Source organism: Antedon mediterranea, chromosome 5 (assembly GCF_964355755.1).
Source record: "Antedon mediterranea chromosome 5, ecAntMedi1.1, whole genome shotgun sequence".
NCBI lineage: Eukaryota > Metazoa > Echinodermata > Crinoidea > Comatulida > Antedonidae > Antedon > Antedon mediterranea.
Window position 1 is genome coordinate 12,652,982 of NC_092674.1, and position 9,184 is coordinate 12,662,165.

General features: G+C 35.6%; 1 long non-coding RNA gene across 1 annotated transcript in view; it reads right to left on the reverse strand.

Annotated features, from left to right (window-relative positions):
* Positions 1-7,310, reverse strand: part of LOC140048536 (uncharacterized) — a 28,108-nt gene extending 20,798 nt beyond the window's left edge. The window contains exon 1 of the long non-coding RNA XR_011845089.1: positions 7,261-7,310. This is a non-coding gene — a long non-coding RNA (uncharacterized lncRNA). The remainder of the gene's footprint in view (positions 1-7,260) is intronic.
* Between the last annotated feature and the right edge of the window lie 1,874 nt (positions 7,311-9,184).

Genomic DNA, 9,184 nt, shown 5'->3' on the forward strand with positions numbered 1-9,184 from the left:
ATTGTTAGATCATAATAGCGCACATGCAATATATATTTTAAACTTTTACTGTTGATGGATGTTTTAATTAATGTTTTTAAATTGTAAATTTGTTCTATGTATGATGTAATTATGAATGTTTTACCATATTTTTCTGTCGAGGAAAACAATTTTTCCATGTACAATTTAGTATATATGGAACGAATAAAGATTTGATTTGATTTGATTTGATTTGATCATCAGTGGGCCGTTAATAAGAAACACGTTTTAAACGGCTTGCAACATGAACCAAAGCATCACTGGTCTCAATGACGATGCAGTACATACAGATAGCGCGCAGTCTGTTCAAACATAACAGCAACTCAACAACTCGGCTACCAATCGGCTATATCGATTTCTGATATAATTTTATATACTGATTTTACAATTTTCCCTGCAAAATACCTCGATGATGTTTTAATATGATGGACTTTTTTTTGCAGTATAATTTCATTTTGTTTAAACTACAGGCGTTGTCCATTAAAAAAAAACCCTGCCGATGAAATTAGAAATGTTGTTTTAAAACTTTCTATAATATCTGCCTAAGAGAGAAATATTATAAAATCTACGACTGTCTTTTGTACCAAATTCAACTCATATTTTTAACTCAAAGATTGTTAGATCATAATAGCGCACATGCAATATATATTTTAAAGTTTTACTGTTGATGGATGTTTTAATTAATGTTTTTAAATTGTAAATTTGTTCTATGTATGATGTAATTATGAATGTTTACCATAGTTTTCTGTCGAGGAAAACAATTTTTCCATGTACAAATAGGGAACGAATAAAGATTTGATTTGATTTGATTTTATTTGATCATCAGTGGGCCGTTAATAAGAAACACGTTTTAAACGGCTTGCAACATGAACCAAAGCATCACTGGTCTCAATGACGATGCAGTACATACAGATAGCGCGCAGTCTGTTCAAACATAACAGCAACTCAACAACTCGGCTACCAATCGGCTATATCGATTTCTGATATAATTTTATATACTGATTTGACAATTTTCCCTGCAAAATACCTCGATGATGTTTTAATATGCTGGACTTTTTTTTTGCAGTATAATCTCATTTTGTTTAAACTACAGGCGTTGCCCGTGAAAAAAAAAACCCCCTGCCGATGAAATTAGAAATGTTGTTTTAAAACTTTCTATAATATCTGCCTAAGAGAGAAATTTGAACAAATGGAATAGAACATGAACTCAGTACTTTTGGATTTTAACCCACGAAGCCTCAACCTTTGCAATCGAACATTTTACCGGCACAAACGAAGCAAATTGAAAAAGTCAACATATGTTGCTGATCTGGTAGATACCATTGAGTACAAATTCGCCGTAGTCACAATAAAACATCTGTACGAAACTCGTGCAGCTGTCCCACATGTGAACGTGACATGTACATTGATATACATTTGAGAAAAAAAATATTCCATATTTCTCTCTTTAAACAAACTAAAAAAAATGAACTAATTTATATTAATTATACTGTATATGGTTTGGCTATTTAATATTATTGTAACTCAGACTGTTTAAAACTTAATGAAGAAATAGCTCATAATGTTTAATATGTTATAAATTGTGTATACACTACGATACGACGTGACGTTATTATTACAGTAGTAGACAATGTATAAATATTATAATGTACCGATGATAATCTATATATAAATTATGGTTAATTCTGACAAAGGCGAGCACAATGCAAACACTTCGGTACAAATCTCCGCCTTGGATACCTACCTTATCTATCTCAGATGTACCGCGAAACGTAGATTTGATAACATTAGTTTCACATCGACGCTATTGTTCCATATTTCAATCTTAGAAATATATTATAAAGGGTTTTATAAGAAATTTTCTGATTTCAATCGGTAAATTTTAACTCTGCGCGCGGTAGAAGTAATTTTCGGGTTCACGGTAAGGTGTTGGTTTCAACCAGGGAGTTGTAAAACAACTACCTGTTTCAAGTGCTTGGTGGCGAAAGCCATTTTGTGTTTTTGTTATTTTCGGACCGCGCGTGTGAAGGTATATAATAGTAGTACATAAACCCCGATAGCCGAGTTGTTGAGTAAGCTGCCAAGACGTTGTGTATAATGTGCGCTATCTGTGTCCCGTCAGGATCCTGGGATACTTCTGCCCATGTTGCAAGCCGTCTAAAACGTCTTTCTTCTTAGGCCACTGTGTCGCGGAATAATGTATTAATTATACCAATTAGGATGGTATTTATTTGATTAAACGCCCGGAACACCTCCCCAATAAAACATCAATTAAAATAATTATCTCGCTACCAACCCCACCCCAAATACATCTATTAAACGCCCATCCACAATATTATATTTAGAACCCAATTATACTATTTTTATTAGATTTCTTCGGACTATTATCTACAATTTACCAAGACTTTGTTATTCTTTCTTACCACTTTTCATATCTACAATAAAAACACTATACGCCTAAAACACTATTAATCATCTAAGACACTTAGGTTAGTGAGTACGTTTAGTTTTACGAATATCAAAAGCATAGTAACCGACCGAAATTGTCCAGGCCAGAATGTCCTTCTAAAACTGTTTACGACCCGAGTCATTATCATTCCGAGAACCATCGTCTACACTTCCTAGAGGGGGAGCGAGAGAAGCGAGCTCACCCTCTAGTAATTATTATTAATATTTATAAAGATTAAACAAGTTATTACAAAGTGTGACACCAGAGCCCCTTTCTCACAGAGTTGTGTGCCAGGAATATTGCGGGAATATACCATTACCATGCCGGTATGGTTTTCTGTGAGAACGGGTCGTCTTGGCATCATGCCGGCACCATGCCGGCATCGACATGACCTGCTTTAGACCTAGTAATATTCTAGGAATATTACCCGCAATGGCAGACGGGCATTCTGTGAGAACGTATTGCGGTTATATTCTGGGGTTCCCCGTCGAGGCTTTGAAACCTTGCGCAGTCAAGTGTATCACTTTGGCGACTATTCAATTCAATTAACAATAATAATGTGGAACTGGAGGGATAATGAGATAAGAGAGCTGCTTAAAATAAGGGGACAAGAAGAAATTTGTAGCATAATCTATATAGGCCGCTAGGCTAGGAAGAGTCTAAATGTCATCCGTCAGGGCACCTATTTATTTTACGCATGCGCACTTAATTCCTTGGATAGATGGACCGCAATTCATAGATCGTATTTTACCATTTGCACAATTATTCGATTATTACAGTGTAAGTGCAACGCGATGGTGAAAGTTCTTCTCGTTTTACCTTTGTAATTTTCATGCAATTCCACTACAAAACCATGAATCATAATTTTACCGTACTGTTGCAAAATTTTAATCTTCGAATAATCATAATTTGCTTATATTTAGTAATGTTATTGCGTCACGGCACCTAGTTAGCTCAGTGCTGAGTTAGCTACATACACTGAGTTAGCATACGTTTTTCGTCTATGAACGAAGGTCTGAATTCACTATGAATCTGGGGTAGTGCCCTGACGGATGATAAGTATTAATTGTCATCCGTCAGGGCACCTATATAGTTAACATATCATGTTGTTAATTCACTGTGAAACTGGTAGTGCCCTGACGGATGATAAGAATTAATTGTCATCCGTCAGGGCACCTATATAGTTAACATACACGTTGTTAATTCACTGGTAGTGCCCTGACGGATGATAAGTATTAATTGTCATCCGTCAGGGCACCTATATAGTTAACATACACGTTGCTAATTCACTGTGTAACGTAGTGCCCTGACGGATGACAATTAATACTTATCATCCGTCAGGGCACTACCAGTTTCACAGTGAATTAACAACATGATATGTTAACTATATAGGTGCCCTGACGGATGACAATTAATACTTATCATCCGTCAGGGCACTACCAGATTCATAGTGAATTAACAACGTGTATGTTAACTATTTAGGTGCCCTGACGGATGACAATTAATACTTATCATCCGTCAGGGCACTACGTTACACAGTGAATTAACAACGTGTATGTTAACTATATAGGTGCCCTGACGGATGACAATTAATACTTATCATCCGTCAGGGCACTACCAGTTACACAGAGTGAATTAATAACGTGTATGTTAACTATATAGGTGCCCTGACGGATGACAATTAATACTTATCATCCGTCAGGGCACTACCAGTTACACAGAGTGAATTAATAACGTGTATGTTAACTATAGGTGCCCTGACGGATGACAATTAATACTTATCATCCGTCAGGGCACTACCAGATTCATAGTGAATTAACAACGTGTTATGTTAACTATTTAGGTGCCCTGACGGATGACAATTAATACTTATCATCCGTCAGGGCACTACCAGTTACACAGTGAATTAGCAACGTGTATGTTAACTATATAGGTGCCCTGACGGATGACAATTAATTCTTATCATCCGTCAGGGCACTACCAGTTTCACAGTGAATTAACAACATGATATGTTAACTATATAGGTGCCCTGACGGATGACAATTAATACTTATCATCCGTCAGGGCACTACCAGATTCATAGTGAATTAACAACGTGTTATGTTAACTATTTAGGTGCCCTGACGGATGACAATTAATACTTATCATCCGTCAGGGCACTACCAGTTACACAGTGAATTAGCAACGTGTATGTTAACTATATAGGTGCCCTGACGGATGACAATTAATTCTTATCATCCGTCAGGGCACTACCAGTTTCACAGTGAATTAACAACATGATATGTTAACTATATAGGTGCCCTGACGGATGACAATTAATACTTATCATCCGTCAGGGCACTACCAGATTCATAGTGAATTAACAACGTGTATGTTAACTATATAGGTGCCCTGACGGATGACAATTAATTCTTATCATCCGTCAGGGCACTACCAGTTTCACAGTGAATTAACAACATGATATGTTAACTATATAGGTGCCCTGACGGATGACAATTAATACTTATCATCCGTCAGGGCACTACCAGATTCATAGTGAATTAACAACGTGTATGTTAACTATTTAGGTGCCCTGACGGATGACAATTAATACTTATCATCCGTCAGGGCACTACGTTACACAGTGAATTAACAACGTGTATGTTAACTATATAGGTGCCCTGACGGATGACAATTAATACCTATCATCCGTCAGGGCACTACGTTACACAGTGAATTAATAACGTGTATGTTAACTATATAGGTGCCCTGACGGATGACAATTAATTCTTATCATCCGTCAGAGGGCACTACCAGTTTCACAGTGAATTAACAACATGATATGTTAACTATATAGGTGCCCTGACGGATGACAATTAATACTTATCATCCGTCAGGGCACTACCAGATTCATAGTGAATTAACAACGTGTTATGTTAACTATTTAGGTGCCCTGACGGATGACAATTAATACTTATCATCCGTCAGGGCACTACCAGTTACACAGTGAATTAGCAACGTGTATGTTAACTATATAGGTGCCCTGACGAATGACAATTAATTCTTATCATCCGTCAGGGCACTACCAGTTTCACAGTGAATTAACAACATGATATGTTAACTATATAGGTGCCCTGACGGATGACAATTAATACTTATCATCCGTCAGGGCACTACCAGATTCATAGTGAATTAACAACGTGTATGTTAACTATATAGGTGCCCTGACGGATGACAATTAATTCTTATCATCCGTCAGGGCACTACCAGTTTCACAGTGAATTAACAACATGATATGTTAACTATATATAGGTGCCCTGACGGATGACAATTAATACTTATCATCCGTCAGGGCACTACCAGATTCATAGTGAATTAACAACGTGTATGTTAACTATTTAGGTGCCCTGACGGATGACAATTAATACTTATCATCCGTCAGGGCACTACGTTACACAGTGAATTAACAACGTGTATGTTAACTATATAGGTGCCCTGACGGATGACAATTAATACCTATCATCCGTCAGGGCACTACGTTACACAGTGAATTAACAACGTGTATGTTAACTATATAGGTGCCCTGACGGATGACAATTAATACTTATCATCCGTCAGGGCACTACCAGTTACACAGAGTGAATTAATAACGTGTATGTTAACTATATAGGTGCCCTGACGGATGACAATTAATACTTATCATCCGTCAGGGCACTACGAGATTCATAGTGAATTCAGACCTTCGTTCCGAAAAACGTATGCTAACTCAGTGCATGTAGCTAACTCAGCACTGAGCTAACTAGGTGCCGTGACGCAATAACATTACTAAATATAAGCAAATTATGATTATTCGAAGATTAAAATTTTGCAACAGTACGGTAAAATTGTGATTCATGGTTTTGTAGTGGAATTGCATGAAAATTACAAAGGTAAAACGAGAAGAACTTTCACCATCGCGTTGCACTTACACTGTAATAATCGAATAATTGTGCAAATGGTAAAATACGATATATGAATTGCGGTCCATCTATCCAAGGAATTAAGTGCGCATGCGTAAAATAAATAGATGCCCTGACGGATGACATTTAGACTCTTCCGCTAGGCTAGGCCATTAGCTCTTTGTTTGTTGGTGCCTGACCTTTCGTCGCCTTGTAAATTGTAGGCCTACAGCCTTCTAAGGTGTTTTACAGATTGCCGATGACGGCAAATTAATTGCTATACCTGTATAATATATGCACAATATACTGTACATAGCATGTATTGCATAAATATGCTATAAAGGAAGATAATAATCTGTAACTTAACATTCGCCGCCATATCATCGCTAGACAAAAATAATAACAATAAAGGACGCCCTCAATAATTATTTTGTCAGAGACTTTTTATTGGCCGAATATGTCCGACTCCTTTCTCACAGAAAGCCGGTATATACCGGTTATATTTCCGGCACGATAGTCCGATGAGAATGGGTATATGCCGGTAACGATACCGGCACGACGCCAGCCCTGTACCGGTATATTGCAGGCACATCTGTGAGAAAGGGGCTCAGTTGTTACAAAACCTTGGTTAATCTGACTTTCCAATTTCAAGATTAACCTTGACGAGGCAGCGGTGTTCCGAACCATGTGAGGGGTACAACCGTGCAGTTCTCGACAATTTAGTTGCAACAAAAATGATCTGTAATATGACCCGCGATGTGGTTGCTTCATTTAGGTATGTTATTACTGGCACGCCCTTTAAATTGTAAAATTAAACACTTTTTAAATCACACTTAATTATATAGTAATATTATTATTAATGTGTGTAACACTTACTTTGGCCTGAAGATCCAATTTAGCACCTTCCTTGAGCAAAATAGTGCAAACATCTGTGTGGCCGTTTTGTGCAGCCAAATGTAAAGGTGACCACCCATCCTGAAATATTACAAACATTATGTTATAGTAATTTTTCTCTAAACAAACTATTATAATATTGTCCTGAAATCAATACGATGTGATCAATTAAAAATGACGTTATAGCTTTAAATAATGCTACATTATTAAACTAAATACGTATACATTTGTCTTTCTTGTATAACATTTTTTATGTAAGTGCTTTATAAATGTATAAAACAAATAAGTGGGGTTTTTTTGCCTAAAAAGTAAACACTTCATCCGATAGTGCTAACTAGTCTGAGTGTAAATTATGATAAACTGGCAGTTAGCTAATTAATATCCATACTTCAAATTCTGTTCAGGTAACACATTTTGACTGCTAAATTCTTATCATTCATGGTTTCATTTTACCGTTACTTGGAGGGGATATGTTTTTTTAAATGTTTTATAAAATCAAATAAAAATCTCAATTCATATTTTTTGTATCATTTTGCATAAAATACAGTGTTGCTCTACAGTACCATCCAAAAACAGAAAACTGAAAAAAAACACGAAATATCATTCTCTAACATTCAGTGCCCTAAAGGCATATGGTAATGATTACAGAATCTATTACGAGAGGTGATGGACCTTTTCTTTGAACGTCAAAATAGTGCATTGGATATGTTGGGTCCTCAGTAAAGTATCTTATAAAAATGAGTACTGTAGTCCTATACGTGATGCATAACTAACAATACGTTCCAGCTAATTCCTACATGTAGTCTCGGTAAACTATAAAACAATGCAATACTTTCAATGACAGATTTATAAAAAAAGATGTATGCATAATGTGACTTGTTTTATTGTTAAATAACTATGTAACTATGCATTTTTTGATAGGGATGTAATGGGATAAAACGATCAGCATTACATTAAAGGTGACACTCCATCCTGAAATATTACAAACATTATGTTATAGTATTTTCTCTCTCTAAACAAAGAATTATAATATTGTCCTAAAATCAATACGATGTGATCAATTAAAAATGACGTTATAGATTTAAATAATGCTACATTGTTAAATTGAATAAAGAGTATTAAGCCTTTTCTTTAAGATAATGTATTGTATACGTATACATTTTTCTTTCTTGTATAACAATGTTTTATAGTGCTTTATAAATGTATAAAACAATTATAAATAAGTGTGTTTTTTTGCCTGAAAAGTAAACACTTCATCCGGTATTGCTAACTAGTCCGAGTGTAAATTATGATAAAGTGACCTTTGAACTGGCAGTTACAATTTAAAATATATCTAGGCTCCAAATTCTGTTCAGGTAACACATTTTGACTGCTAAATTCTTACTATTGGTTTAATGTTACCGTTACTCTGGAGGAGATATATGTCTTTTTTAAATGTTTTATAAAATCAAATAAAAATCTCGATTTATATCCATTTATTGTATCATTTTGCATAAAATACAGTGTTGCTCTACACACTAAAAAAAAAAGGTGCAAATCTCTACCTAAAAAGGTGCAAACCGATGCAACAATAGCAGCTCCCTTTAAGGTGCACAACTGCACCTTTGACGGAAGGTGCAATTTTGAACCCTGATAAAGGGTGCTATAATGCTCCTTTGGAGTTCAAATTTGCACCATATAAGGTGTAATTTTCTACCCTAAAAGGTGCAAACTAAATGCAACAATAGCAGCTCCCCAAAGGAGCAAAATTCAACCTCTAAATAAAGGTGCAACTTTACACCCTAATAAAAGGTTCAATAATGCTCCTCTAAGATTCAAATTTCTGTTAAAAAGGTGCACAAATAAAAATCACTAAAATACAAAAAAATATTGATTAAGCTTTGTATAATTTTATTCAACTTTAAAA